The 27445-nt window shown below is 46.6% G+C and overlaps 1 protein-coding gene and 1 pseudogene across 2 annotated transcripts in view; one reads left to right on the top strand and one right to left on the bottom strand.

Annotated features, from left to right (window-relative positions):
• RGS6 (regulator of G protein signaling 6) overlaps positions 1 to 27445 on the top strand; it is a 1064816-nt gene that overhangs the window by 366685 nt on the left and 670686 nt on the right. The gene's annotated exons all lie outside the window — the stretch shown is intronic.
• On the bottom strand, positions 7715 to 12174 carry LOC146799655 (uncharacterized; annotated as a pseudogene).

Genomic DNA, 27445 nt, shown 5'->3' with positions numbered 1-27445 from the left:
AGACAAGCTTCTCACACTATACGCCCCATCGCCTGTTGGGATCTCCCATTGCTAACCCTCTGGCTGTACCTACATTTAGGAAGGCGCGGGTGGGCGGTCGTGCTTTTCCAGTCTGAGCAGCCGTGCTGTGGAACTCTCTTCCCTCTGCGCTGCACTCTACTGACAATCTACTGATGCTAAGGAAAGAACTCGGGCCAGATGTATGATGCATTTTACCAATGGCAAACATCCCATCGGGCGCAAAATAGGGTTAGTGTGCTGCTATTTGGAAGGGGAGTTAAAGGGCGTCACTTCCTAATAGCGAGTCGCTCTGGTATATATGAATGTTTTGTGACCGGGAATACAGACGCAAAACATTCGCAGATTACCACCAATTTCGAACTGGTGGTAAGCCATTCGCAAACGGGAAGGTGTCCTGAAGGGACCCCTTCCCCATTGTGAATGGGGGCACCGACATTTTGTTTTACAGCAGGTAGTGGTGCCAGGGACCACTGCCCACTGTAAAAAAAATGAAAAGAACACTTTTTATTTTTGACATGCATCACGTTTTCCTTAAGGAAAACAGGCTGCATTAAAAAACATAAATAGACAGCTTCATTTCAAAAGCAATCACAGACATGGTTGTCTGTTGACCCCAGCAGGCCACCATCCCTGTGAGTGTCGGCCATTCCAAATGGGTCACAAATTGCAACCTGCCTCATGCATATTAATGAGGCCGGTCCCTTGCGACCCATTTGGGAATCGCAAACAGTGTCTGAGACACTGTTGTACTTCAGGTTTTATGACTTGTATGTCTGTCATACATCTGGCTCTCAGAACCTGACTACACCTCTTAATATCTGTCCATTTCACGTATGCCCATTTCAGATGTTACATTTACTCATGAAGGCTCTCTCACCGCTAGGACTCCTTCGAAGGTCGCAGCGTGATTTAGTAGTGTAAATACTACTGCTACAACTATTAATAATAATGATAGATAAACTGCGAACCAGGCCTATGAGGGAGGGGGAGCACTTTGCACTGGTGCACAGTTGCACACATAACACAGAACAGCATCATAGGCATAACCTGTTCCAAGCATCAGTGCAGGAGGAAGACATAGCCTCATTATGCTAATCCCTAGATCAACAAGAGAGGGGGTTTCTTTTTAGATAAACAATGCTGACAATTCTGTGGTTGAAGGTCTGTCGCTCTAAGCTGTATTGTTTCCACTGAATTTAGACTAAATGGAAGCTATGTGTCAGTCTTCAATGTCTACAGTAAGATCCGGCCTTAGTGTCTCGTTACACCTTTGAGGCGGACTCACTCACACTGTGCACAGCATATTGTAGGTGAGTTTGGAGTGCACACTCACTGCAGCAGCTTATATGTGCTAATAGGGACATGGCTTGCATACTTGGCACACATGGCAGTATTGGCTGAGTTAAATATTGTTCATCGTAGGGAGTCAAGCAGTGCTTAAATTGAGCCAGTGGTTTCCAGTGCTCGGCACCAGCACTTAATTGTCAACACCGGCGCTTGTGACAGTCTGCCACAAGGTGGCGCTGTGGGCCTAATTTAGAGATGACCACAACAACAGCTAATTATAAATTCAATATACATTGCAAATGAGTATTACCTGCTGCCCAAGCCATTCTTAGAACTTTGGAGGCCTGAAATATTCCAAATTGTCACACTTTTAGAAGTGTGCTAGTTAGTAGTTGTGCTGTTACTATCACTGGCAGCATAGCTGGGGCAAAGTGTGGTGCAAGCTCCAGTGGCCTCCTGACGAGAGCCCTGGCACTTCTTTTTTTTACAAATTAAGCACTGGAGTCATGCATTGCATCAAACATCACATGTGAGTACGCAGCTGCACCAGCTCTCCCGGTAAGATCCCACGCCGTGTCATGTGCTAGTATTGCGTCTAACATAGCCCAGAGCATGATGAACCATTGGATGTCTTAATTCCAAGCAGTCACTGAAATCTCATAAGCAACAATATGCAGAAATTATTACTTTTAAAGAATGCATTCCCCTACGCGTTGTATGTAGGACAGTGATTGGGAGCTGCTCTTACAAACAGGACTGCTCGCTTGTAAACACCTAAGAGTGTTTGCCATCTATGTGTCTGTGTGTGTTTATGTGCCTGTGCATGTGTATGGTGTGTGACTGCCTGTGTGTGGTTATTATTCCAGAATATTGTATCCAAAATAGCAAAATGATCGAATACCACATTATTATGAAGGTAAGTATGCGTCGATAACTATAGATTTACTATGCTTAGCTGCATATATATGCACCGTGACACTGTATATATATCTTCACAGTATGTAAATATGTCTACAGATGCGTTAATATTTACCTACAGAATATTGTGTTCATCAACATTTTTGTAGCACTATATTTTGCCTCAATATTCTGACATACAATTGTCTACCTGTGTGTGTATACCTAGGTATGTGTTTGTGTGTCTGTGAATATGTGCACATGCATGTGTGTGGTTGTGTGTGTGTGTACTTGCATATGTGTGCAGATGTGTGTGCTTGCATGGCCGGCTTTAGGGCGGTACAACTGATGCGGCCGCACGGGGTGCTGACATGGGGAGGAGGCGCTGTGTATAGTAATAACTTACGATTTAAAAACACCTTCAGCAGAGTTCCTTGTGCCTCCATTTTTCAGGCAGCAATAAAAATGTCAAGATAACGCTTGTGATTAATGTTCCCGCTACAGAGAGAGATCAGAGTTTTGTCCAGGGGCAGTTTTGACTGGACATAAAGTAGCGCAGAGGGTTAAGATGCCTGCTGCATAGAACGTGTGCCGTGCAGATCTGTATTTTATGTGGCTAGCTGAGTGGATTACTGCTTTTGTCACAAAGATCCTTTTGTAACCGCAGTTCATAAGAACTACCCTCATAAAGAACGGTGACTGGTACGAACTCTGCATGCAAACTGCATAAACTAGGTTAGGACGTTCTGTTTTTCCCCACAGTCTTTCATGGTCTATTCCTAATGTTGCTGAAAAGGGTTTGTCTGGGTAGATATGCGGTCTTATTTGTAAAGACAGCCTTTACAGTGCTTGAAAACAAATGAAATGTATGTGAGAGTGGGCCTATGCACTTTTGCCTGGTGGTCATGAGGGAATCCGAGGAGGTGGTCATGAGGGGGCGACAAAAAGGGTAGTCGCACCGGGCGCCACCAGCTCTAAAGCCGGCCCTGTCTGCTTGTGTTTATGCATGTATGTGTATGTGTGCACCTGTATGTGCGGGGTGACTGGGTGTGTGCGCATGCGTACATGTGACGTATCAATCAGTAAGTTTCTGAGTTGCCTGAAGTTAAAATGATTGAAGTGTCTTTCCACGATTGGTGATAACTCAGGTCACATCAAACACCCCCTCTACCTGCTTTGTGTCCTGTTTATTGCTTGATTTCCATGCAGCAACAGCCCAGTGGTGAACGTGTACCTGTCTATTTTATTTAATGTAGGGTTACAAATGCAAGAAAGTATTCACTAGAATTCAAACATTTGGGTAGAAGGATTGGAATTTGGGCTCTACTAAGCTGCAGCCTCGGCAGATGGCTAAGTGGACATGTTTCACCATGGGTGACACTCTCGTGTGTGCTAGATATTATCATACAAAATGTAAAAGACATGTTTCCTATCCTCTACACTTATGTTTAAAAAGACTTACAAATATCCGGTGTTTCGTCATGAATGGCCTGCTCCCAGCTGAACTATCAGGTGGCCAAGGTCCACATGTGCGACCATTTCATTTTACAAGCGCTAATTGCGATTTTTGTGACTCACAATTAGAGACTCGCTAAATGAAATGTACTAATGCCTCTAAGACATATTTATGAATTCCACGTGGGGTTGCAAATGACCTGCCTCATAAATATTCACAGGGAAGGTCGCAATTTGCGACCCATTGGGAATGGCCAGCACTCACAGGGATGGTGGCCTGCTGGGCACAGCAGACCACCATGTCTGCGACTGCTTTTTGAATAAAGCAGTTTTTTAAATTTTGAAATGCAGCCCGTTTTCGTTAAAGGAAAACGGTATGCGTTAAAAAAAAGCTTCCTTTTCATTTTTTAAGAGTAGGCAGCTGTCTGTGGGACCACTGCCTGCTCTTAAACAATGGTGGCACCCACATTTACAAAAGGGAAGGGGTCCCTATGGGACCCCTCCCTGTTTGCGAATGGGATACCACCTCCTTCATGGATTCAGTAAAGTATGAATGTTTTGCGACCGCATTCCGGTTACAAAACATTCATACATGTCCCTTCAACTCGCTATTAGGAAGGGATGCCCTTGGCATGCCCCTTGCTAATAGCGACTAGCAAACTCTATTTTGTGAGTCGGTGATAAGTTACCGACTCACAAAATAGGCTTAGTACGAGAAACATTGTTTACATCGCGGTGTTTACACCGCAATACCTTTACAATGCGGGTATTACAACACAAGTCATTACAATGACTTGCGCTGGATGGCGCTCTAACCTAAGGAATAGTATGATTTATTATTCCAACACCTTGCCTACTGTATGTAGGCTGGAGGTGGAATAGTAAATCATACTATTCCTAAATCCAGCGCCCTCCAGCGCAAGTCGTTGTAACGACTTGGGTTGTAATGCCTGCGTTGTAAAGGCATTGCGGTGTAAACACCGTGATGTACCATCATATATTCCTTAGTACATGCCAAAAGCCATTTTAGCAGTCACAAACTGCCCGATTCTCCATTTGTGACTGCTAAAAACAGTTGCACATCTGCCCCAAAGTGAGGTGAACAGAGGCTGGGAGCAAGCTGACCCTGAGAATCCTGCAATCACACCTTCACACTAGGGTGCACTGGCAATAGAAGCCTACTTTTGTGCATTTCATGCACGACTATTAGTGCAGAAGGTGCAGTGTCCCTGATCCCAGGGCTCTGAGAGTCTCTCTTCGCCCTAATGTGCAGTATCGCAGTATTAATGGAGCCCATTTTCCTTGGTTGAATTCAGGTACATGGCTGTGCCAGTCTCAGGTGGAAGACGTAAGAGATAGTCAGATGCAGTGTCATTCAGGGTCCATCCTGTCCAAAGCCTGCAGGTCTGCAGTCACCAAGGGTTCTGCATCACTCTACCCTGCTGGGCCATGACTAGGGCCATTGTGATGCAGCCCATGTGCAAGGAAGAGCACTCAGAGCTCCAGCCCGACGGACTCATTCTGCTGTGGTCAGGGGGCCACTTTTGGACCTCTGAAGACCCACAGCTCCTGGTCTCAGGAGTACAAAATGTGGGAGAGATGAATGCCATAGTGCCAGAGCTGGGGGACATCTGAGAGAGACAGCACCTGAAAATATTAATCGAGCGGTCATGGACCAAAGAAAAGTCTCATGCTTCTGCCTTAGAAAAATCCATTGCAGTTGTATGTACTGCTCAATGGTCCATAGCTTTTCACAAACTTCCTGGAACTACCAAATCCTGTGATGATGATAACCAATCATGAGGAGCGTGAAATTCATAGATAACTTGCATCAGTACAGCAACCAATCATCATACTTTGCATCCTTGACTCATGAGTCTAAGATTTCCGTGCACAGGGAGGTGCAACCTCCACCATGGCGCCCTTGTGTGCGAACATCACTTTGGCACATGGTCCACGAGGTGGGTCCATGCAATATAAAAAATAATGAAACAAATACTTAAAAATAACAAGTGGTATAAATTTAGAGAATGCCTGCTCGTTGTCAGCTTAAGAATGTTTGAATCATTAAAACACTCAATTTTTGCTAGTTGATAAACTGGAACCTGTTTCCAGTTCCTACTAACAACTACTGTAATGTCAGACATAATAAATATAGCGGGATAGGTAATACGGTTTACCCATATGTAGATGAACAGTCCTAATTAATCTAACAGACAGTGATCTGTACAATAAGGAAATAACTTGGGGTGGATGTACAGTAGTTTTGAGAAGTTCCTGAAAAGCACCCAAAACTATGCACAAGTATGAGAAATGCATGTTACACTGAAAAAATACATAAACAGTCCATTTGGGTAAAAATTCAACTCGAACCCATTATTTTGAGTTGCTTTCCGGTTGCTCATGTTGAATACAGTGCTGCTGCTCGCGTTCAGATTTGTAGTTATATGCTTAAACATTACCCGAACAGTCTCCTTGGGTAAAAAAATCTATCTGAAATGTTTGTTAACCCCTCGCATTCAAAACACTGCTGTACCCGTTCAGATTTGTAGATTCACACACAAAAATTACACAAACATTCCACTCGGGGGAAAAAATCTACCTGAAATTCCGTTCATGTTAAAAAATTACCTGAACGGTACAACTTGTGTTAAAACTTCTCCCCGAAATTACATGAGGTTGCATAATCACATTTGTCATAAAATTCAATATGCAAAATTAACAAAATTCTGCCAATTACTCTGGCATAATTAAAATTTTGCGCAGGCCTAGAAATAACAGATAGGGGAAAGGAAATTGACTTTACCATGTAACAAATGGAATTATTTCGCAATAAGCTCTTCAAATAAACTTGCTGTAACATACCCCAGGGCGGAACTGACTGTCACTGATGGCTGGATGCTGGTATTGTTTTTTATTTCTGTATGGCAGTGACAACATTTATCATGCATTGTTGAGTATTCTTTATGCGTTACCTAATCCCCTTTCATTCTACCACTGCCACCTTTGGCTAAGGGAGTGAGCAGGGTGGGGATTCTTGGCTCTCTGGATTCTGCTTGCAGCGTTTCCACGACAAAACCTGTTGAAGGTTATGTGAGCTGTGACCGACTCTCCAGGTGTGATTGCTGGCTTTGTAGTAGAGGTTTGCACTGCTGAGGGAACACAGTTTAGCCTGCTCAATATTCTTCAAATGTAATTTCCTGCTTTTGTTGGCTCCTTCCTGGCCGTACATCAATGCATGTGCCTGACCACAGGTCTATACCTTGTTTTCCATTATAGAGAAGCATGCCATGTGCCCACTATCTGCTGTGAATATAAACACACGGCAGTGATTATGCAAATTGCAGAGTGTAATGATGAAACCAGCCAGGTACGCTTATCATCATGTTTTAGTTTGTATTTAATTTTAGTGTTGGTTTTTCTTTTGACTATTAGTCCTATTGGGTAGTTCTCCCTGTAGTGTATAGTTGCAGGTTTGGAAACTATTAGGAAAGCCAGATGGGCATAAACATAATAGGAATTTGTGACCTCACACACCCGTAAAGGTGTCATGCTTCATCATCAAGCCCTGCTCCTCGTGGGGTCGATGCTGCAATACCCCACGGGCCCACGAGAGGGCTCTTTGGCAGAGATCTTTTTATAGTAAGCCATGATGTGGAATGCACGTTTGTGGGAAGTGGTGGATTGTGAGTTGAAACCACCTATGGGATCTCAATGTTTTATTTTTATTCTGAGGTCCCCATTTTAGGATTAAAAAGTGATGTATGTAGATTGTGGGTTTCTCATGATGGAGAAGGGCAATCCACTTTTGTGTGCGAGAACTGGTTCTTATGTGTGCGAGATCTGGGTCGACATGTTCCATGCCTATGTGGTCCAGGAGGGATCTGCGGCGTTTCTTCAGGACCATAAATGGGGGGAGACACAGTCCCTACCCTTACTCTGGGCTTTGTGCGGGAATATCGTGTCTCGTAGGTCATTCACTGTTACCCCCAAATAAACATTCACTGGTCATACAAATACCTAGTGGTCAGATGACCTGAATATGTCTGAATTTCTAACCTGCAAGAGAAACAGTAACAAAAGGAACATTTTACCAAAAAATTAAATTAGGGTGTTGTGTTCTCGGATGAAATTACCAGGGTACACTACAGATCATGACGTGCAAGCCACATAAAATATATGGGTGGCACTCCTATTGTGCAATGTGTCACACACTCAGGGAAATTAAAGTGATCGTCTAACACCGGTCTCATGGTGAGTATGCAGAGACATACACAAACATTTAGAAATATCAAGAAAGTAGTAAGAGTTCCAGCGTGAGGGTAGGGTCCATCTCTTACCCTTAAATGAAATGTAAAGGGCACCTTAAGTCAAGGCAGGGGCTGTCACTTCTTCTGCGGTTCTAGATACTGCTGTTGAATTTTATTGTATTTTTTTAAAGAAAGTGTGAGAGAAGACAATTAGAATAGTTACGGTCGTTTCGCTGTTGCGCTTGTTTCGTTATCGAGTCATCGAGCGGACCAGGAAGGTAATTTTACTCACGTGGAGGGTCGCGGTATTCTTCGCGGCTACCTATCCTCCGGTCTGCCTGCCCGGAGGTAAATGTGCGAGGTGAGCTGCCTAGTTAAATAATTCTATGGAAGGCCGCCCGGCTCTCGGTTCCCTGGCGATGTCGTCGTAGTCTGGCACACATGCGGGCCTACCTGGGACCTCAGGCATTTCTAAACAAGCATTGGCATAGCCAATAGGTCTCGCCTTTGGGACCTTATAAGTGTTTAGCTATGCAACAGTTGCATAACTAAATACTTATAAGGTCCCAAAAGCGAGATCTATTGGCTATGCAAAGCGGCCGTGCGGCCGCGAAAGTGATCGCGATCAAACATGAAAGTAAAAGTAATCGCGGTAAAGCGCGGCGCGCGCGCCCGCGCACATGCACTGTAGCTCTAGGCTGGCCTGGTAGCACTTTTTGGAGCCCTCTCAATAAGTCTCGCCAGACCAGCGCATGCGCTGGGTCAGGCGAGACCTAAAAACGATGGCGGTCGTCACACAGGCTAGTTCTTCGTTATGATCTTCTGAATCTAATTTGAAGATTACACGAAAGTCGTCACACAGGTGAGATGGTGGATAGGTGCCTTCACTCTGGGTGCCAGTTGAGCTTCGCCGTGATTATTCCTCGCCCTCTTGTATGCTCGTTTGATTGTTCTTGGTGGAGAGTGGCGTGCTGTTAAATTGTTCCCGAGTTCTCTCACTTTTGAATCCTATTCTCGCACGGTGTCGCAGTGCCGGCATAGTCGTAGCAATTGGCCAACTTGAAGATTGTCCCTGAGGGATTTGTGATGGTGTCTTTCATACATCAAAGGGCTGTTCCGGTCTGCTGGTTTCTTGTAGTTCATTGTAGAGCGGGTGCCAGCTCCTCTACAAATCGACAGATCCAGCAATGATACTGATTCGTAGATACGTGGCTGGTGAATTTCAAATATGGATTCAGAGTGTTGATCAATGTACAGAATTCAGTACATATGTGGGCGTCTCCATGCCATAGAATGAGGATATCACCTATGAATCTCCTCCAAATGATGATGTTCTCCGTGCATCGGTTAGTCTCGGAGATAAAATGTTGTTCCTCAAAGGAATATATAACAAGCATTTACAATGCAATGGTCTCGGCATTGGTAAAGTTAGAGCTATTGGCATTGCTCATGACATTATTTTTGTTTATGTTTTTGTTTTTAAAACATTTAAAGAAACGGCATTGTCATGAGCAATGCCAATAACTCTAACTTTAACAATGCCGAGACCGTTGCATTGTAAATGCTTGTTTTATTAACAATCAATAAAATGTGGTTAAAAAAACGATTCATGTTTTTTGTAAGGATGCATTTGTTTCGACCATGTTTGGTGGTCGCTTTCATGTTGTAAAGTTTAGCCAATGCGATAAGAGCCGAGGCCACATAAAGAGCCACGTTCACCCCTTGGTATCCACTGTGGAAGAAACCACTGGGATGACAGGCCACTGAGATGCAATAGGCCACAAACATCAGTACGTATAAGCCTTCCACCAGGCTCTTTGCTGCTATGAAAAACGCTAAGACCAAAAACAGGAGAGCAAAAACCGCAAATAATGGGACAGGGAACAGGGGCTCAGCTGGCTGCCAGACTTGGTACAGGAGAGAATAACCCTCTGCAAACTTCAGGATGGAGGTGAAACCGAATAGGGTAGCAGTCAGGGAGTCGAAGGAGCGGTATGACAAGATGCAAACCCCAACCTGAAAGAATCCAGCCATCCAGAGCCAGGGCACCTGCCCCACACAGAAACTGGTGGTTAGGCCAAGGATCTTGCAGCCAAAGACGCTAGCCGAGGCGCAGTTCACGATCAGTCCGATCACCACCACGTCATTTCTGCTGGAGTCTATGAGGAGGGAAGCCATCTTAGCTTTAGCGTTCGGCAATTCCGCACCAGGGAGGGCGATTCTCTTCCGGCTTAAGAAATGAAGAGACCTTGCTCCCACCAGGTACAGGCTGACAATGGTGACAATTAGGTAGTTACAAGCGACGGCGGAGGAGCCGAAGGTGCTATCACAGTACATGGCAATCCCATGCATGCTGGCATAGGAAATGGCAAACGCCATCAAAGCAATCGGAACATCGTCATAAAGCACTCCGACGACTCCAATGATAAAAAAGCCCAAAGTGAAGGCGGCGAACCCAGGCACCATGGCCTTGCGTAGATCGTCAGCTCCTTTTAGGACCCCCTAGCCAACCAAGACTTGGATCAGTCCGACACCCCACCACAGCGCGGAGACCGAGAGGCTGAAGGAGGCTCTGATTACAGTCTAAAAATGTCGGTGCCATTTAAATGGGAAGACAAACTCTGGCACATCAGCGCCACTGAAGCCCCTCCAGCTGCATAGGTTCTCTGTATGGCATGACCAGCCCACTAACTTTTTTCACAGATAATCAGTGCAAAACCATGGTAGGTGTCAGTCACAATATCGGTACTTAGTTATTAGACAGTCGACCATGACTGTCTCGAACTATTCCAAAAACCCACAATGAAGCTGCGCCGCCCTTCCCTCTTTCCTACCCACTCCCAGTCAACTGCCCGGAATTGCGGATGGCACCAGAAGGGCATGTTAAAAACAAGAACGGCTATCGCCGCTAGACTGAAGTTCACGATCAGGTCTACGACTGACTCACCGCATGTCACTAAACAGCCGAGACCAGCCTCCAGCAAACCGCAAGAAACCCCGACTGACAGAGAAGAGCTTAGGGTGATGTTTAAACACCATAGAGGCACGTGCACGTCGGAATTCTGTATAGCACAAGGTAATTGGCTGAGGTGATGCCAATGCTCCAATCCTACGGTATTTTACACGCTACGAGTCCTAGACAATTTCCCAAAAACATATGCAGCCATTGGATTGGTTGTCACGTGACCCGGAAGTGCTGACATGCCATTTCTTAAAGTAATCCGTAATGTACATGGGGAGTTAATTCACGAGTGAATGCAGTTTTCAAAGTTTTATTGGCTGCTGTTTGTTTCGCTGGCAAGCTTGAGAAGCGTCTTCTGAGCCTCCCGTCCTGATTGAATTCACCGGCGCCAGTCAGTGCCAAACAGGACAGCAAAAGCACACCACCGGAGAAAGGCAGCGTCCTTTTCGGATCGGGGGGCGTGTTTTGCTGTTGTCTCCTCCCTGAGACTTTTCGCAAAAAACACGCCCCCCGATCCGAAAAGGACGGGGCATAATCGGAGTGACTGGACCTCTTCTCCAGTGGCTGGCCAGCATTTAAGAGGCCAGCCAATGGAGAACATGAGAGAAGAGGGGCGGGTGCAAGCCCCTCTTCTCTAAGACATTAAATCTCCGGACTTCCGGTCTGCCGACCGGATGGTCCCGAGACCTAAAAACAAAGAGAGAGAGAGGGAATCTCTTTATCTCCACTCTTAATCCCCAAAGGTATAAGTATAAACAACAAAAGAGTGAAGCCAGAATGTCAAGGGCTATGAACAAAAATCACTCATGTTATTTAAAAGGGTCCTCACTCACCAACCTAGTTGGTGACATGCTTCATCATTGGACCCCCACCAGAGAGGCCGAATGCCTCCCCGGTGTGCTTCAACGCATGATTACAGCGGAGCAGGATTTTTTTGAGTGTTGAGTGCAAGTGATAGTGCAGAAGGTGATGTTAAAATAGTCTTTACTACTCCCTAAAAAATGTTTAATGGTAGGGTAGTAAGACTAGGTTAAAAACGTGTATGGTGGACGTTGTGACTGATTAGATTGATCAGCCACATCCAAAATTAAAACATTAGGTCGACATGTTTCAGCCTCTGTGTGCCAATCGCGAGGCTTTCCTCAGGACCAGGGACCATAGCGGTATGCACTCTCTAAGGTGCACCCTAACCTATGGCCAATTAGAGAACCGGTTTACTCACGGTTCTGAAAGACACGCCTTCAGCACTTCTGAATGCGTAGTATATGTTTCAGAATGAAGAGATTTTGCAGCATGGGTCATGGCAAGGGGTGGTGACTGTAAATCACACGTGTATCAAAGCCAGCCGGCCGTGTTGCCTAGTTCTCTGCCCATCCAAAGTGCACTATAGTCATAGAGGCCAGGGATGAAATGAGCATGAAGTGCACTATATTCAAAGAGGATAAGGATGAAATGAGCACGAAGTGCACTATAGTCAAAGAGGCCATGGATGAAATGAGCTCGAAGTGCACTATAATCAAAAAGGCCAAGGATGAAATGAGCATGCACTGCACTATAGTCAGAGAGGCCAAGGATGAAATGAGCATGAACTGCACTATAGTCAAACAGGCCAAGGATGAAATGAGCATGCACTGCACTATAGTCAGAGAGGCCAAGGATGAAATGAGCATGAACTGCACTATAGTCAAACAGGCCAAGGATGAAATGAGCATGAACTGCACTATAGTCAAACAGGCCAAGGATGAAATGAGCATGCACTGCACTATAGTCAGAGAGGCCAAGGATGAAATGAGCATGAACTGTACTATAGTCAAAGAGGCCAAGGATGAAATGAGCATGTAGACTACATTGTATTGTTACCCACAAGTGATCATTTAAAAAACGGCGGAGATTATTTGGACATGGGGACTGGTCTTGTAATTGTAATTCGCATTTGTAGAGCGCGTTATCACCTTCAGGTCTCTAAGCGCTATAAGAGAGATCCCTACCCTTGCACGTGAGGAGATGTAATTGGTTAGATTACGCCCCAGGCTTCCGAAAAAGAACTGTTTTTAATTTCTTCCTGAACGGGTGAAGGGTGTCGGCAAGTTGTTCCAAATTTGGGGGATGGAGGTTGAGAAAGCTCTTCCTCCTTTAGAGGACAAGCTAAAGCGGGGGCAGGCCAGCAGGCTGGCCTCCGAGGACCGTAGCGCCCTGCTAGGAGTATAGTTGGCTAGAGGGTCTTCCATCATCCAGTGGAAGAAAGTTCTCAAATGAGAGGTCAAAGATTGAAGGGGCCTTGAGGTGCCACCACTTTGTCTACTTCAAATGGGATTTCCTCAGCAAACTATTAAAATATCAAGGCACACAAAGGATGGGTCTCTGCAAGAGCAGGGAAGCATCGATTCATTCATCCAGGCAGTCATCCTTCGAGGTTTTTCAAAGAGTCAACACGGTTTAATGGCAGAAAGGGGAGGAAGCCACTGAGGTTGAGCAGAAGTGTTTGTTGCAACAAAAAACCTAGACTAAGTAACAAATGCACAGCAGAGAATGAACACATGGTGAATAAAAACTTAAAACACGAATGTATGAGATGAATCTGCTTTAGACAGTAGCTCCCAAGAAGAGATGACTGCGAGTCCTGCAGACTTTCTGCACACAAGACCCAAAATGATTCTGTAACTCTTTAAAAAGGAAGCCGCAGAGCTTCACAATATGCACACCCCGCGCACAATAATGTGATTTGTGATGCAGCATTTTTAGCATAAAAATCTAATATTTTGAAAACTCAGGGCTGTCAGTCAGCCCACGAAAAAAAGGCCCGCTGGAGAAACATTGTGTCTTGAATAGAATTTCCTCTGCAGAAGGCTGTGGGTTAGTTATTGGGGAGGCCTGTATCCCTCAGTAGCCCTATATCACTTCTTTGCCCGTCCGTGCCCCTGGACATCTTCGAAGCCTGTATGAGTGAAAACTGTCCGCCTGCATGTTTGTTGTGTGGGACTGTCAGTGTGCAGTCTGCGAGTATGTGTGCGTATTTCATCCTTTTTGTGTTGATATGCGTACATAGGTATGTGCATTTGTGTGTATTCCCAGGTGAATTAAAATCTGGAGAACTGTGTGCATAGGTGCCGCTACGACTGTATGCATAGATCTTGATACACACGTGTGTGTGTGTGTCTCATTGTCTGCATGTGTGTTGGTCTGTGTGTGCGAGACATCAAAGTGGTTTTCTACCATGTGAAGAACGGTACAAAAAGCAAACCTATCGGCTTTCTCTCTAATGGTTTCAGTCCATTGTGTAGAGGTTTATCAGCCCTTAGGGACATGGGGGCGGTTTCATAGACTGCAGTAGTGCCTATGAGGCCACTAGGGCTGGGGCAGAGTGCGCCTTTGCCTGACTCGAGACTGACTCCAGACTAGGCTTTCAGAGCCTGGCATCGGAGTCACTCCTCCCTCGTGACTGACTGCTCGGGCGCTGAGCAGCAGCAGCGCGCGAGGCTCCTCGTGGCCCAGCCCCGCCCCCTGCCCTCGTGCGTCTGGTGCCCGGATGATAACACCATTGATGGCTTCTTCACCAGACTGCACTTGAAGAACAAAGAGTTTGTCTGAGTGGCAGGAACATTACTCAAAACCAGGGATTAACTGCACAGATAAGAGGTGTCGAAGGAACATCGGGGCTTCCCGCTGGCTCCACTTTCTGAGAATAATTTGACAAGCTAAGCATTCTGTTTGATGATTCAGAGACTTGCACGTTAAAGCTGCCGTTTGATCGTGACCTCGGGCCGTTGAAGGCGCACAAATCGCACGTCGGCAAAGCCAGTAGCTGAGGTTTTTGTATAGTGAAGAGCGTGTACTCAAGAGTCACTTTCCATTCAGGGCGGGTTGTGGGTGGACAGCAGCTGTGCAAACTTTATTCAAACAGAGTCCAAGAACAGCATGGGCAAAATAGTGTAAAATCTCCTCGCATCTACAAGAAGTACGATACAGCAGTGCAAGCTTCTGTCACACTCACTGTAGCACAACCGTGCTTTCTTACACACAGTAAGCAGAAGTCCACGCTTACACGCATGAGCAGAGCATGGGCAAAAACATTGTAAGCTTCCCTCAAACACACAGAACAGGTACTGCTTGGAGAGCGGTGGAACAGTTTCCCTCACAATTGACACAAATAAGTGTAGTGCAAGCTTCCCTCGACTCCCACAGCACAGGCACACCACATGCGACTGCAGTTCCATGTTTCCATGGGCAGCACAGGCGGTAGCGATGCAACTTTTCATCACACAGATGCACAACCAGCACAGCACACCCCAGGGACGTGTCCTTATTTATTTATTTATTTGAAAAGGTTTATAAAGCTCGAACAAGACCCAGATGGGTATCAGAGCGCTGTACAAAAAGAAAACTGATGTTGCGGTGAAAAAACAGTGTAAGTACAGTACAATAAAGCAACATGAGAAGAACCTGGGGCCTAGCAATAAATGTGGGTGCAGGGGAGGAAGAGGCAGCAAGTGACCAACATGTAGAAGCCCAACTGGATGGGCCGAACAGTTTCATCATCGAACTACATCCAGAGAGGGACGACATACAGTTTAAATCCCAACAAAAATGATTGTACAGCACATATTTCAACGGCAAATGAAAATAATTGTCAAGCATAACTTCTTGGAGCGAGGGGAAGTGTCTGGCAAAGGTCATAGAGGTTTTTGCTGAGGAAACATAGATGGGCCGAGCAGTTTCAGAATCAAACTACTTTCAAAGAACGACGAGATACAATTTAAACCTTATCCAGCACATATTTCAAACACAAAGTGAAAATAATTGTCAAGCATATGTTTCGACCCATAACGTAAAAATGATTGTCAAGCACGAAAGGGCAGTATCTAGCAGATGACAGAGAGGCTATTGCGGATGACGTTCTTCCAACAGTAGCCATTTGACCTGTTTTTTTAATGAAGCAGTCGAGGGGTTGGCTCTGATCTCCATTGGGAGGGTGTTCCAAATTCTTGGAGCCAGCCCTGAGAAGGTGCGATTGTAAGTTCTTTTTTGTTGAACTTCGGTGGTTTCAGTAGTAGGGTATTGGAGCTTCTTAAGTTTCGCATGGATCCTGAGAGCTCAAGTTTTTTTGCCAGGTAAACGGGGCTATTGCAGTGTATAGCTTTATGTGTCAGGCAGGCCATCTTGAAACGGATCCTTGCTTCAATGGGACGCCAATTAAGCTGGATTAGGTCAGGAGTAATATGATCATGCTTTCTGGAGCCTGTGATTAGTCTGGCGAGGCATTCAGAGTAACACTTAGCGGCGCTAACCTAGATTTACGAAGCCCCGCTAGGGTCACCAAACCGTATTCTACTCGTGGGATAACTAAGGACTGGACTGCTGACTGGAGATCCTCGGGAGGTAGGAAGGGTTTGGATTTCCTAAGAGTGCGCTCTTAACGGTGGCACTGATTTGGCCTTGCATGTTTAGAAATGTGTCTAGAGTGACACCTAAAGAGCAAGCGGAGTCCACCATATGCGGGGTGCAGTTGAGTGCGGAGATTTGTTTGATCCAGTTTTGCGTGGGGGCCTCGTGGTTGCGGGGGGGGGGTGGTAATCAGGAGAAATTCTGTTTTGAAGGAGTTAAGTAGCAGATGGTTATGTGTTAGCCATTGTTGAGTTTTTTGAAGCGCTCCATTAAGAGTTTCCATGTCATCCGGAGAAGAGATCTTCAGATACAGTTGAGTGTCATCCGCGTACATGTGGTACTGAATGTTTGAATCGTTCACAATGGTACACACAGAGCAGGTCCTGGACTTTCAGCAGTGCAAGCTTCCCTTGCACACCCACCACCTGCGCATATTGAGCAGCAGTGTCATTTCCTTTCAAATGTAAGACATGCTCAGCATAGGTGGCTGCAGAGCAAGCTTCGCTCACACACAAGCCAGTTGCAGCACTGGCAGCAGCAGTGAATGTTCTCCCCATCACACACAGAAAAAGCATTGGCAAAGCCAATAGGTCGCGCCTATTATGGCAAAAAAAAAAGATGCAATGAGGTGACCACTTTGTCATTTTGTAAACACATACGAGTTCAATCCGCATCTACGTGCTTACAAAGGAATTTTTTTTTCCTTGTCCAAAATGCATTGAAAATGAAAAACAAAGTAGTGAAATAGCGCTCATTTAAAACGTAGTGCCAATGCACCTTTTCTTTAAAAAAAATAACAATAATTCAACGGATGAGTGGGTAGAGGTGAAACAACATGGCAGGTATCATTGGTGAAACAACATGGCAGGTGGGGGGAGAAGCATCAGGGCAGGCAGGGAAAAGCAACACAGCATGCACGGATAGCATGAACACAGCAGCTAGGGGAGAACACGGGAAAGAGCAACGTGGCATGCAGGGGGAGAAGAACAGCAGGAGCGGTGGGGCAGTGGAGCAGGGTGGGGGGGACTCGACAGACGACTACGAGGGAAAATTAAATAAATAATGAATTTTCCCTCTTCGTCATCTGTCGAGTCCCCCACACCGCTCTTACCTGCATGGGCTGCTCCTGACGAACACGGCAGGCAGGGGCATGCTGGGAGGAGAAGCATACAGGTGAGCAAAGGCATCATGAGTAGGTAGGAGGGGAAGAAAAGCACATGGGTGAGAGAGAGCATTGTGTGGGGAAAAAAGCACACAAGGGAGACAGCTGGAAAACACATGTACTTTCATGGAGTGCTAAAACAAAAAGAAAAAAGTAGTCCCCTAAAAGCGAGGACAGGAAGCACTGAAGCCAGCCAATCAAAGAGATGGTAAACAGGTTATGCTCCATGAAACAAAGAATGCCATCCGAAGGAAAGCAAGCACATGAGAGTGACAGTAAAGTCAGCCAATGGTGAGCAATGGGCAGGCTACAAGCCCCTATATGCTCTTAGTAAGTTCAGAATATGTCTTTTGCCACAGACAACTTGTGCCGCCTGGTAGGCTCAAAGGAGGGAGATTTCGCTCTTGAGTGCCTTCAGCCAGATCATTGCGACTGCAGCAGTTTGGATTCAAGTGTCCTCAGCAGAGTAAGTACAAGTCATGGGCTTTCCTGATACAGAGCAGTGTTTTCAGATATGATGGTAGAAGCAAGGACTACGACTCCTAAAATGCACGTGCTTTAGTAAATAAAAGTCCAGAATTAGGACATTTTGCATACTGTAATGGTTCATTTGAACACACAACTGAAAATTCTATTAGGAGTGAAGCATCTGGTCGCTGTCAGCCTCATTCCTGAAACAACATGGCCCCCCCCTAAATGACAGAATGCAGTGGTTGGGAGACTCAAAATGGGGAATAACTCAAAATGCAGTTTTGAGGCAGATCTCTGGTTTTCAGGTGCAACTGACGAATGGGCAGGAGGCAAACCAGGCAGAATAAGTAACATGTTTGCAGTACAATGTCTAGATACTAATACATTCTCTATCCGTGCCAATAACCGGTCCTTTTTTATTCTACCATGAAATTCAGCATCAACCAACAGCTTTGTTTAAGAAATAATAAAAATCTGTAAAAAGTGAAATGTTTATGGAACGTAACATAAGCATCATGTTAATTTCTTCTGGTTACACAAGGAATGAAATTAGATTTTATGAATCTGCTGATCTTTACAAGACCCAGCTGGGTGGAATCACCCCAGAACATGGGCATGTGTGGGATGATACTGCAGAGTGCTACCTCCTGGCTTGCTGGGTTGCTTATTCGGTTATTATTACCTGTTGAATGGAGGGAGGTAGGTAGCCTTGGGTGATTTACGTAGGTGTTGCCTACTGAAGGTTACTAAGGCTTGTGTGGCAGGTTACAGCACAGTGCACACTGTCACATATGATCATTGCCTGTTCTGGGAGATGCTGTATGGTGCTCTCAGTGTGGAGTGGCGCATGCATGATGTTAGGCTCGTCGTTGCCAATGCTGCCGGTTAGGGATCAGTGACTCTTGGGTACCAGATGGCACATTGCTTCCTGTTGGACCATCTACGTAGCATTTGTTGGTCTGGTTATTGTACAATGCTGCTGGTCGAGGATGAGTGACTCTTGGGTACCAGATGGAAAATTGCTTCTTATTGGACCATCTATGTAGCATTTGTTGGGCTGGTTATTGTACAGTGCTGCTGGTTTGGGATGATGAGTGACTCTTGGGTACTAGATGGCACATTGCTTCCTGTTGGACCATCTACGTAGCATTTGTTGGGCTGGTTATTGTACAGTTCTGCTGGTTTGGGATGATGCGTGACTCTTGGGTACTAGATGGCACATTGCTTCTTGTTGGATCATCTACGTAGCATTTGTTGGGCTGGTTATTGTACAGTTCTGCTGGTTTGGGATGATGCGTGACTCTTGGGTACTAGATGGCACATTGCTTCTTGTTGGATCATCTACGTAGCATTTGTTGGTCTGGTTATTGTACAATGCTGCCGGTCGAGGATGAGTGACTCTTGGGTACCAGATGGAACATTGCTTCTTGTTGGACCATCTATGTAGCATTTGTTGGGCTGGTTATTGTACAGTGCTGCTGGTTTGGAATGATGAGTGACTCTTGGGTACTAGATGGCACATTGCTTCCTGTTGGACCATCTACGTAGCATTTGTTGGGCTGGTTATTGTACAGTTCTGCTGGTTTGGGATGATGCGTGACTCTTGGGTACCAGATGGCACATTGCTTCTTGATGGACCATCTAAGTAGCATTTGATGGGCTGGTTACTGTACAGAGCTGCTGGTTTGGGAATATGAGTGACTCTTGGGTACCAGATGGCACATTGCTTCCTGTTGGACCATCTACGTAGCATTTGTTGGGCTGGTTATTGTACAATGCTGCCAGCCGAGGATGATGAGTGATTCTTGGGTACCAGATGGCATATTGCTTCCCGTTGGACCATCTAAGTAGCATTTGTTGGGCTGGTCATTGGCAATGCTGCCGGCCAAGAATGAGTGACTCTTGGGTACCAGATGGCACATTGCTTCCTGTTGGACCATCTACGTAGCATTTGTTGGACTGGTGATTGTACAATGCTTCCAGCCAAGGTGAGTGACTCTTGGGTACCAGATGGCACATTGCTTCCTGTTGGAGCATCCGCTTAGCAATTGTTGGGCTGGTTATTGTACAGTTCTGCTGGTTTGGGATGATGCGTGACTCTTGGGTACTAGATAGCACATTGCTTCTTGTTGGATCATCTACATAGCATTTGTTGGACTGGTTATTGTACAATGCTGCTGGCCGAGGATGAGTGACTCTTGGGTACCAGATGGCACATTGCTTCCTGTTGGAGCATCGTCATAGCATTTGTTGGGCTGGTTATTGTACAGTGCTGCTGGTTTGGGATGATGAGTGACTCTTGGGTACCAGATGGCACATTGCTTCCTGTTGTACCATCTACGTAGCATTTGTTGGGCTGGTTATTGTACAATACTGCCAGCCGAGGATGATGAGTGATTCTTGGGTACCAGATGGCATATTGCTTCCTGTGGGACCATCTATGTAGCATTTGTTGGGCTGGTTATTGTACAGTACTGCTGGTTTGGGATGACCTACTCTTGGGTGCCAGATGGCACATTGCTTCTTGATGAGGCATCTACGAAGCATGTGTTTGGCTGGTTATTGTGCAATGCTGCCGGACGAGGATGAGTGAATCTTGGGTACAAGGTGGCACATTGTTTCCTGTTGGACCATCTACGTAGCATTTGTTAGTCTGGTTATTGTACAATGCTGCCGGTCGAGGATGAGTGACTCTTGGGTACCAGATGGCACATTGCTTCTTGTTGGACCATCTATGTAGCATTTGATGGGCTGGTTACTGTACAGAGCTCCTGGTTTGGGATGATGAGTGACTCTTAGGTACCAGATGGCACATTGCTTCCTGTTGGATCATCTACGCAGCATTTGTTGGGCTGGTTATTATACAATGCTGCGGGCCAAGGATGATGAGTGACTCCTGGGTACCAGATGGCACATTGCTTCTTGTTGGAACACCTATGTAGTATTTGTTGGGTTGGTTATTGTACAATGCTGCTGGTGAGGATGGGTGACTCTTGGGTACCAGATGGCACATTGCTTCTTGTTGGACCATCTACATAGCATCTGTTGGGCTGGTTATTTTACAATGCTGCAGATTGGGGATGATGAGTGACTCTTGGGTACCAGATGGCACATTGCTTCCTGTTGGACCATCTATGTAGCATTTCTTGGGCTGGTTATTGTACAATGCTGCCAGCCGAGGATGAGGAGTGATTCTTGGGTACCAGATGGCACATTGCTTTCTGTTGGACCATCTATGTAGCATTTGTTGGGCTGGTTATTGTACAGCACTGCTGGTTTGGGATGACTGACTCTTGGGTGCCAGATGGCACATTTCTTCTTGATGAAGCATCCACGTAGCATGTGTTTGGCTGGTTATTGTACAATGCTGCTGGCCAAGGATGAGTGACTCTTGGTTACCAGATGGCACATTGTTTCCTGTTGGACCATCTACGTAGCATTTGTTGGTCTGGTTATTGTACAATGCTGCCGGTCGAGGATGAGTGACTCTTGGGTACCAGATGGCACATTGCTTCTTGTTGGACCATCTATGTAGCATTTGATGGGCTGGTTACTGTACAGAGCTGCTGGTTTTGAATGATGAGTGAATCTTAGGTACCAGATGGCACATTGCTTCCTGTTGGACCATCTACGTAGCATTGATCATTGACTGTCAGGAGTCCTCTCCCCGCGATATCTATATATTTAAGAAATCTAGCAGGGATCCAGTGGAATATGCTCAGGGATCCTCTTCTCATTAGCCGAAACATAATAAAAAGGATCCGGAGTGCCGCTCGGGGAGTCTGTGCTCATCTCCTTCAGATTAGGAAATTGAAGAAGTCTTGGAGGGAATCCAGTAGCAGTTGTTAGGGGTTGGGGAACCTTCTGTCCTGGGGCACTAACAAAAAAAACAGAACAAAAGAGTTTGAAGTGTGCCCTGGGAGGAATATGTTTACTCTTAGAATGTCTACAAATTTAAGAAATGTTGGAAGTGGAAGAATCCATTAGCAGTTGCTGAGGGGGACCCTCTTTCTCTTTTCGGAAACTGGCTAAAAACAGACCAAGCGGGGTGGGAGTGCGGCCTGGGTGGGTTTTGTGTTTGTGCCCCCCAAAAAAATCAAAATGCCTTAGAGGCATGCAGTGTCCGCTTCTGGGGGGTTGTCATCTTCTCAAATACTGCAAGATAAACATGACCAACAGGGCTGGAGGTGGAGCTGGAGCCAAGGCATGGGGCGGGGCCTGCACTCGGCTCTTGATAGACACACATTTAAAAGGTCTGAGTTTGATGCAATGGCCAGTTCATTCTCTTCTAGAGCAGCGGGATAAACCAGACCAAGACGGCTCGAGGTAGAGCTAGGGAGAGCTATTGGTCTCCCTTTGATAGCTACATTAGATACGCAATCTGATGTAACACCAGCTCCTTAGAAAGGGTCTTTCTTCTAGGGTATCAGGGTAAAGAGGACTAAGAAGACTGGAAGGGGGGAAGAAGGGAGGAGGGGGCAGAGGCCTGTGTACGCCTCCTTTGATATTTACAATTTTAAGAAATCAGTGAGGGATACATCACTCTAGCTACTATCAACAATCAAATTATTGGTGTTGACAAAAGGACTGTTTGCAGTGCATAATTCTCTGGAAATTTTTGACGCCACCACTGTTGGGCCCTCCCCATCGAAGAAACTCTGCTCCAATTTAGCAGAGTTATTTTATGACACAATTTCTTGCCTCTTTTCTTCATTTCTGCCGCCCCTCCTCCTGGCACCCTTCCTCAGGAGGGTGATATAGGACTCTTATGCTCTTGGCCAGTTTTTATTCCAATCTTGCAAGATGCTATTTCAACTAAAAGGCCAACCATCAAATCTGTCTCTCCTTTGGATCCCTGATCGCTTTGGCACCTGTGATTGCAGCTATTTGTCTTTGGTCACGGGCGCAGTAACTCACTTTTGCAAGACAGCCTCAGTGATCTGGCTTTTGAAGAAAACCTCTCTTGACTTGGGGTCCCATCTCTCTTGTGTTGTTTGTCTCCAGAGTCATAGTGAGATGTGTACATTCCCAGCTGTCCCACCTCATTGAAAACAATTTTGCTGTTAAACATCTTTCAGTCAGGCTTTAGTCCAGCAAGTACTGAGACCGTGTTGATCACCATCGTTATGACGTCGGCATGATACTAGATGCTGGAGTCTCTCCTGCTCTAATTGAGGCTATCCTGCTCTAATCGAGGCTCTTCTGCTCTAATCAAGGATATTCAGCTCTAATGGTAATGAAGGTTCTTCTGCTCTAATTAAAGCTCTCCTGCTCTAAATGAGGTTCTTCTTCTCTAGTTGAGGCTCTCCTGCTCTACTCGAGGCTCTTCAGCTCTAATGATAATGAAGGTTCTCCTGCTCTAATCTAGGCTCTCCTGCTCTAATCTAGGCTGTCCTGCTCTAATCGAGGCTCTCCTCCTCTAATCAAGGCTCTCCTGCTCTAATCAAGGCTCTCCTGCTCTAATCAAGGCTCTCCTGCTCTAATCAAAGCTCTCCTGCTCTAATTGAAGGTATCCTGCTCGAACGAGGCTCTTCAGCTCTAATGATAGTGAAGGCTCTTGTGCTCTAATCAACGCTGTCCTGCTCCAATCGAGGCTCTCCTGCTCGAACCGAGGCTCCTCTGCTCTAATCAAGGCTCTCCTGCTCTAATCTTGTCTCTCCTGCTCTAATCAAGGCTCTCCTGCTCTAATCGAAGCTCTCTTGCTCTCATCAAAACTCTCCTGCTCTAATCGAGGCTCTTCAGCTCTAATGATAATGAAGGCTCTTCTGCTCTAATCGAGGCTCTCCTGCTCTAATCAAGGCTCTCCTGCTCTAATCGAGGCTCTTCTGCTCTAATCAAGGCTCTCCTCAGTCTCCTGCTCTAATCAAGGCTCTCCTGCTCTAATCGAGGCTCTTCTGCTTCAATCGAGGCTCTTCTGCGCTAATCAAGACTCTCCTGCTCTAATTGAGGCTCCCCTCCTCTAATCGAGGCTCTTTTGCTCTAATGAAGGCTCTCCTGCTTCAATTGAGGCTCTTCTGCTCTAATCAAGACTCTCCTGCTCTAATTGAGGCTCCCCTCCTCTAATCGAGGCTCTTTTGCTCTAATGAAGGCTCTCCTGCTCTAATCGAGGCTCTTTTGCTCTAATCGAGGCTCTCCTGCTCTAATCGAGGCTCTCCTGCTCTAATCGAGGCTCTCCTGCTCTAATTGAGGCTCTCCTGCTCTAATCGAGGCTCTCCTGCTCTAATCGAGGCTCTTCTGCTTCAATTGAGGCTCTTCTGCTCTAATCAAGACTCTCCTGCTCTAATTGAGGCTCCCCTCCTCTAATCGAGACTCTTTTGCTCGAATAAAGGCTCTCCTGCTCTAATCGAGGCTATTCTGCTCTAATCGAGGCTCTTCTGCTCTAATCGAGGCTCTCCTGCTCTAATCGAGGCTCTTCTGCTCTAATCAAGGCTCTCCTGCTCTAATCGAGGCTCTCCTGCTCTAATCGAGGCTCGTCTGCTTTAATCGAGGCTCTTCTGCTGTAATCAAGACTCTCCTGCTCTAATTGAGGCTCCCCTCCTCTAATCGAGGCTCTTTTGCTCTAATCAAGGCTCTCCTGCTCTAATCGAGGCTCTTCTGCTCTAATCGAGGTTCTCCTGCTCTAATCGAGGCTCTTTTGCTCGAATAAAGGCTCTCCTGCTCTAATCGAGGCTCTTCTGCTCTAATCGAGGCTCTTCTGCTCTAATCGAGGCTCTTCTGCTCTAATCGAGGCTCTCCTGCTCTAATCGAGGCTCTTCTGCTGTAATCAAGACTCTCCTGCTCTAATTGAGGCTCCCCTCCTCTAATCGAGGCTCTTTTGCTCTAATCAAGGCTCTCCTGCTCTAATCGAGGCTCTTCTGCTCTAATCGAGGTTCTCCTGCTCTAATCGAGGCTCTCCTGCTCTAATCGAGGCTCCTCTGCTCTAATGAAGGCTCTTCTGCTCTAAACCTCTTGGATCTATCAGCGGCCTTTGGCACGGTCTCACATCCAATCATCTGGGCAGATTGCCTGCAGCTGAGATTAGAGGCCATGCTCTAGGTTGGGTTTCCCATTTTCTTGCCTTTACGTCACAGGCCGTTCAGCCATCCCCGCTGTTCAGCTATCCCCACTATCTGCTCTGTTTGTAAGGATCTTCTTTGTGGAGTGCCGCGGAGCTAAACATGAGCCCTATGCAGTGTAACCAGTATGCTGTCCCCTTGTTTGACCTAATTACCTCTTTTGACTGTTACTTTTATGCATATGTTGATGATTCACAGGTTATCCGTAGGTGAGAATGTAAAACCGCTATCATTTAGAAACAGTTTAGAAGTTGTTTGACAGCCATCACCAGTTGGATGAACACCAACTCCCTCAGGCTCTGTTCTGACGAGACTGAGATTTTGGTGACCCCGTGAGGTGGTCACTCAATTGGTGGCTGCCAGAAATAGGCTCGTGCCCCTGACGGTCATTAATACGTGTAACCTAAGTGCCATTTTTTATATCAAGCTTTCCTTTGAAATTCACATCAATAAACTTACTTCAGTTTGTGTTTTTTGTGATGAAGGTTCTCTGGAAAGTTTTACTTGTGCCAGGCAACTTCTCATTTAAGCACTAATCATAAGCAGGCTTGATTAGAGTAACATGCTCTTTCTTGGACTGCCTTCTTATTTGATGTGGAATTTAACTTATACAGAACACCGCTGTGACAGGCTGGTGACACCGCTGTGCAGCTGATGCCCATGCAGGTAAGAGCGGTGGGGGGGGGGGATTTCGACGGACGATGATGAGGGAACATTTATTATTTATTTAATTTTCTCTCGTCATCGTCTGTCGAAACACCCCCCTCCCCCAACCTGGCCCCACCACTCTTACTTCCATGGGCCACGGCTGCCGCTATCCCAGGCTGGTGATACTGCTGTGCAGGCTGGTGATACCTCTGTGCAGGCTGGAGACACCGCTGTGCTAGGCTGGTGACACCGCTGTGCTAGGCTGGTGAAACCGCTGTGCCAGGCTGGTGATACCGCTGTGCCAGGCTGGTGACACCGTTGTGCCAGGCTGGTGACACCGCTGTGCGGCAGGCTGGTGATACCACTGTGCAGGCTGGTGACACCACTGTGCAGGCTGGTGACACCGTTGTGCCAGGCTGGTGACACCGCTGTGCGGCAGGCTGGTGATACCGCTGTGCCAGGCTGGTGATACCGCTGTGCAGGCTGGTGATACCGCTGTGCAGGCTGGTGACACCGCTGTGCGGAAGGCTGGTGATACCGCTGTGCAGGCTGGTGATACCGCTGTGTCAGGCTGGTGATACCGCTGTGCAGGCTGGTGATACTGCTGTGTCAGGCTGGTGATACCGCTGTGCAGGCTGGTGACACCGCTGTGCAGGCTGGTGACACCGTTGTGCCAGGCTGGTGACACCGCTGTGCGGCAGGCTGGTGATACCGCTGTGCCAGGCTGGTGATACCGCTGTGCCAGGCTGGTGACACCGCTGTGCGGCAGGCTGGTGATACCGCTGTGCAGGCTGGTGCTGGGTCTACCAAATGGGTCAGCATTTCTCCACATTTAAACTCCTTGCATGCATCGTCTTCCAGTTCAAAAACGGTGCCTATTTAAAGCCCAGTGTTTCTGCCAGAAGATTGTTTTTAATTCCCTTTTGTCGTCTATCTGTATCACTTGGATGTTGATGAGTTTCATCCCCACAGGAAGGCGTCCTTCTTCTATGGCCAGCCTTTGCACTGTCCCTAAGGTTTGCAGAGCATGTCTGGGATGCCGCTTCCTTCCTCTCTGCACAGCTTCCGCTTGGAATGCTTCGCCTCTAGGCGTCCGCATGGAACCTCCTCTCTGGAAACTTCGTAAACTTTTGAAGACCCATCTCTTCTAACTGTAACTTTACATGTTCCTGTCTGTTCCTCTTGTCTGACCTCTCAGGGTGCACAGCATCAGGATACCTTGGGGTAGCAGTGTGCTTTACAAGACTAATTACAAACAGAAATGCAAATACAGTGGCAGCCGGGAGGGGCAGGACTTTTATTCTGGAGAAATAAAATAAACAGGAGGGGGAGGGATGGGAGTGCAGCTCTGGAAAGACCACACTCATCCCCTCCATACCTACAAATTGAAGAGGTCTGTGTGGGGTGCAATGGCAGCCGCTGAGGGGGTGGGCCTTCTGAGTTTTTTTAAGGCCGGAGAGTAAACCAGTCCAAGTGGTTTGAGAAAGCTACTGGAGAGAGTGCAAGCTCTCCATTTTAATATATACATTTTTTAAAGAAGTTAAGGATTGTGGGAGGGGTGCATGGCAGCTGCTCCAGAGGCGGGCCTTCTGTTCTGGAGTAGTAGGATTAATAGACCTGAGATGGCTGGGCGTGCGGACTCCAGGGGGCGAGACTGGACTCGCCCCCTGGATATCTACAAATTTAAGAAGTCTGGAGGATCCAGTTGCTGCCTATGAGAGGCGGAATTCTACTCTGGGGCAACAGGATTAACAGGCCAGAGACGGCTGAATGTGCGGACTCAGGGGGCGAGTCTGTACTCGTCCCCCAGACTGTGGCGACTCCTCCGTTATGGTGGAGGAGCGTCGCCCCACTG

Source organism: Triturus cristatus, chromosome 9, assembly GCF_964204655.1.
Source record: "Triturus cristatus chromosome 9, aTriCri1.1, whole genome shotgun sequence".
In the NCBI taxonomy this organism is placed as follows: Eukaryota; Metazoa; Chordata; class Amphibia; order Caudata; family Salamandridae; genus Triturus; species Triturus cristatus.
The sequence above is the reverse complement of the archived record's forward strand: the minus strand, read 5'-3'. Positions and strand labels throughout refer to the sequence as shown.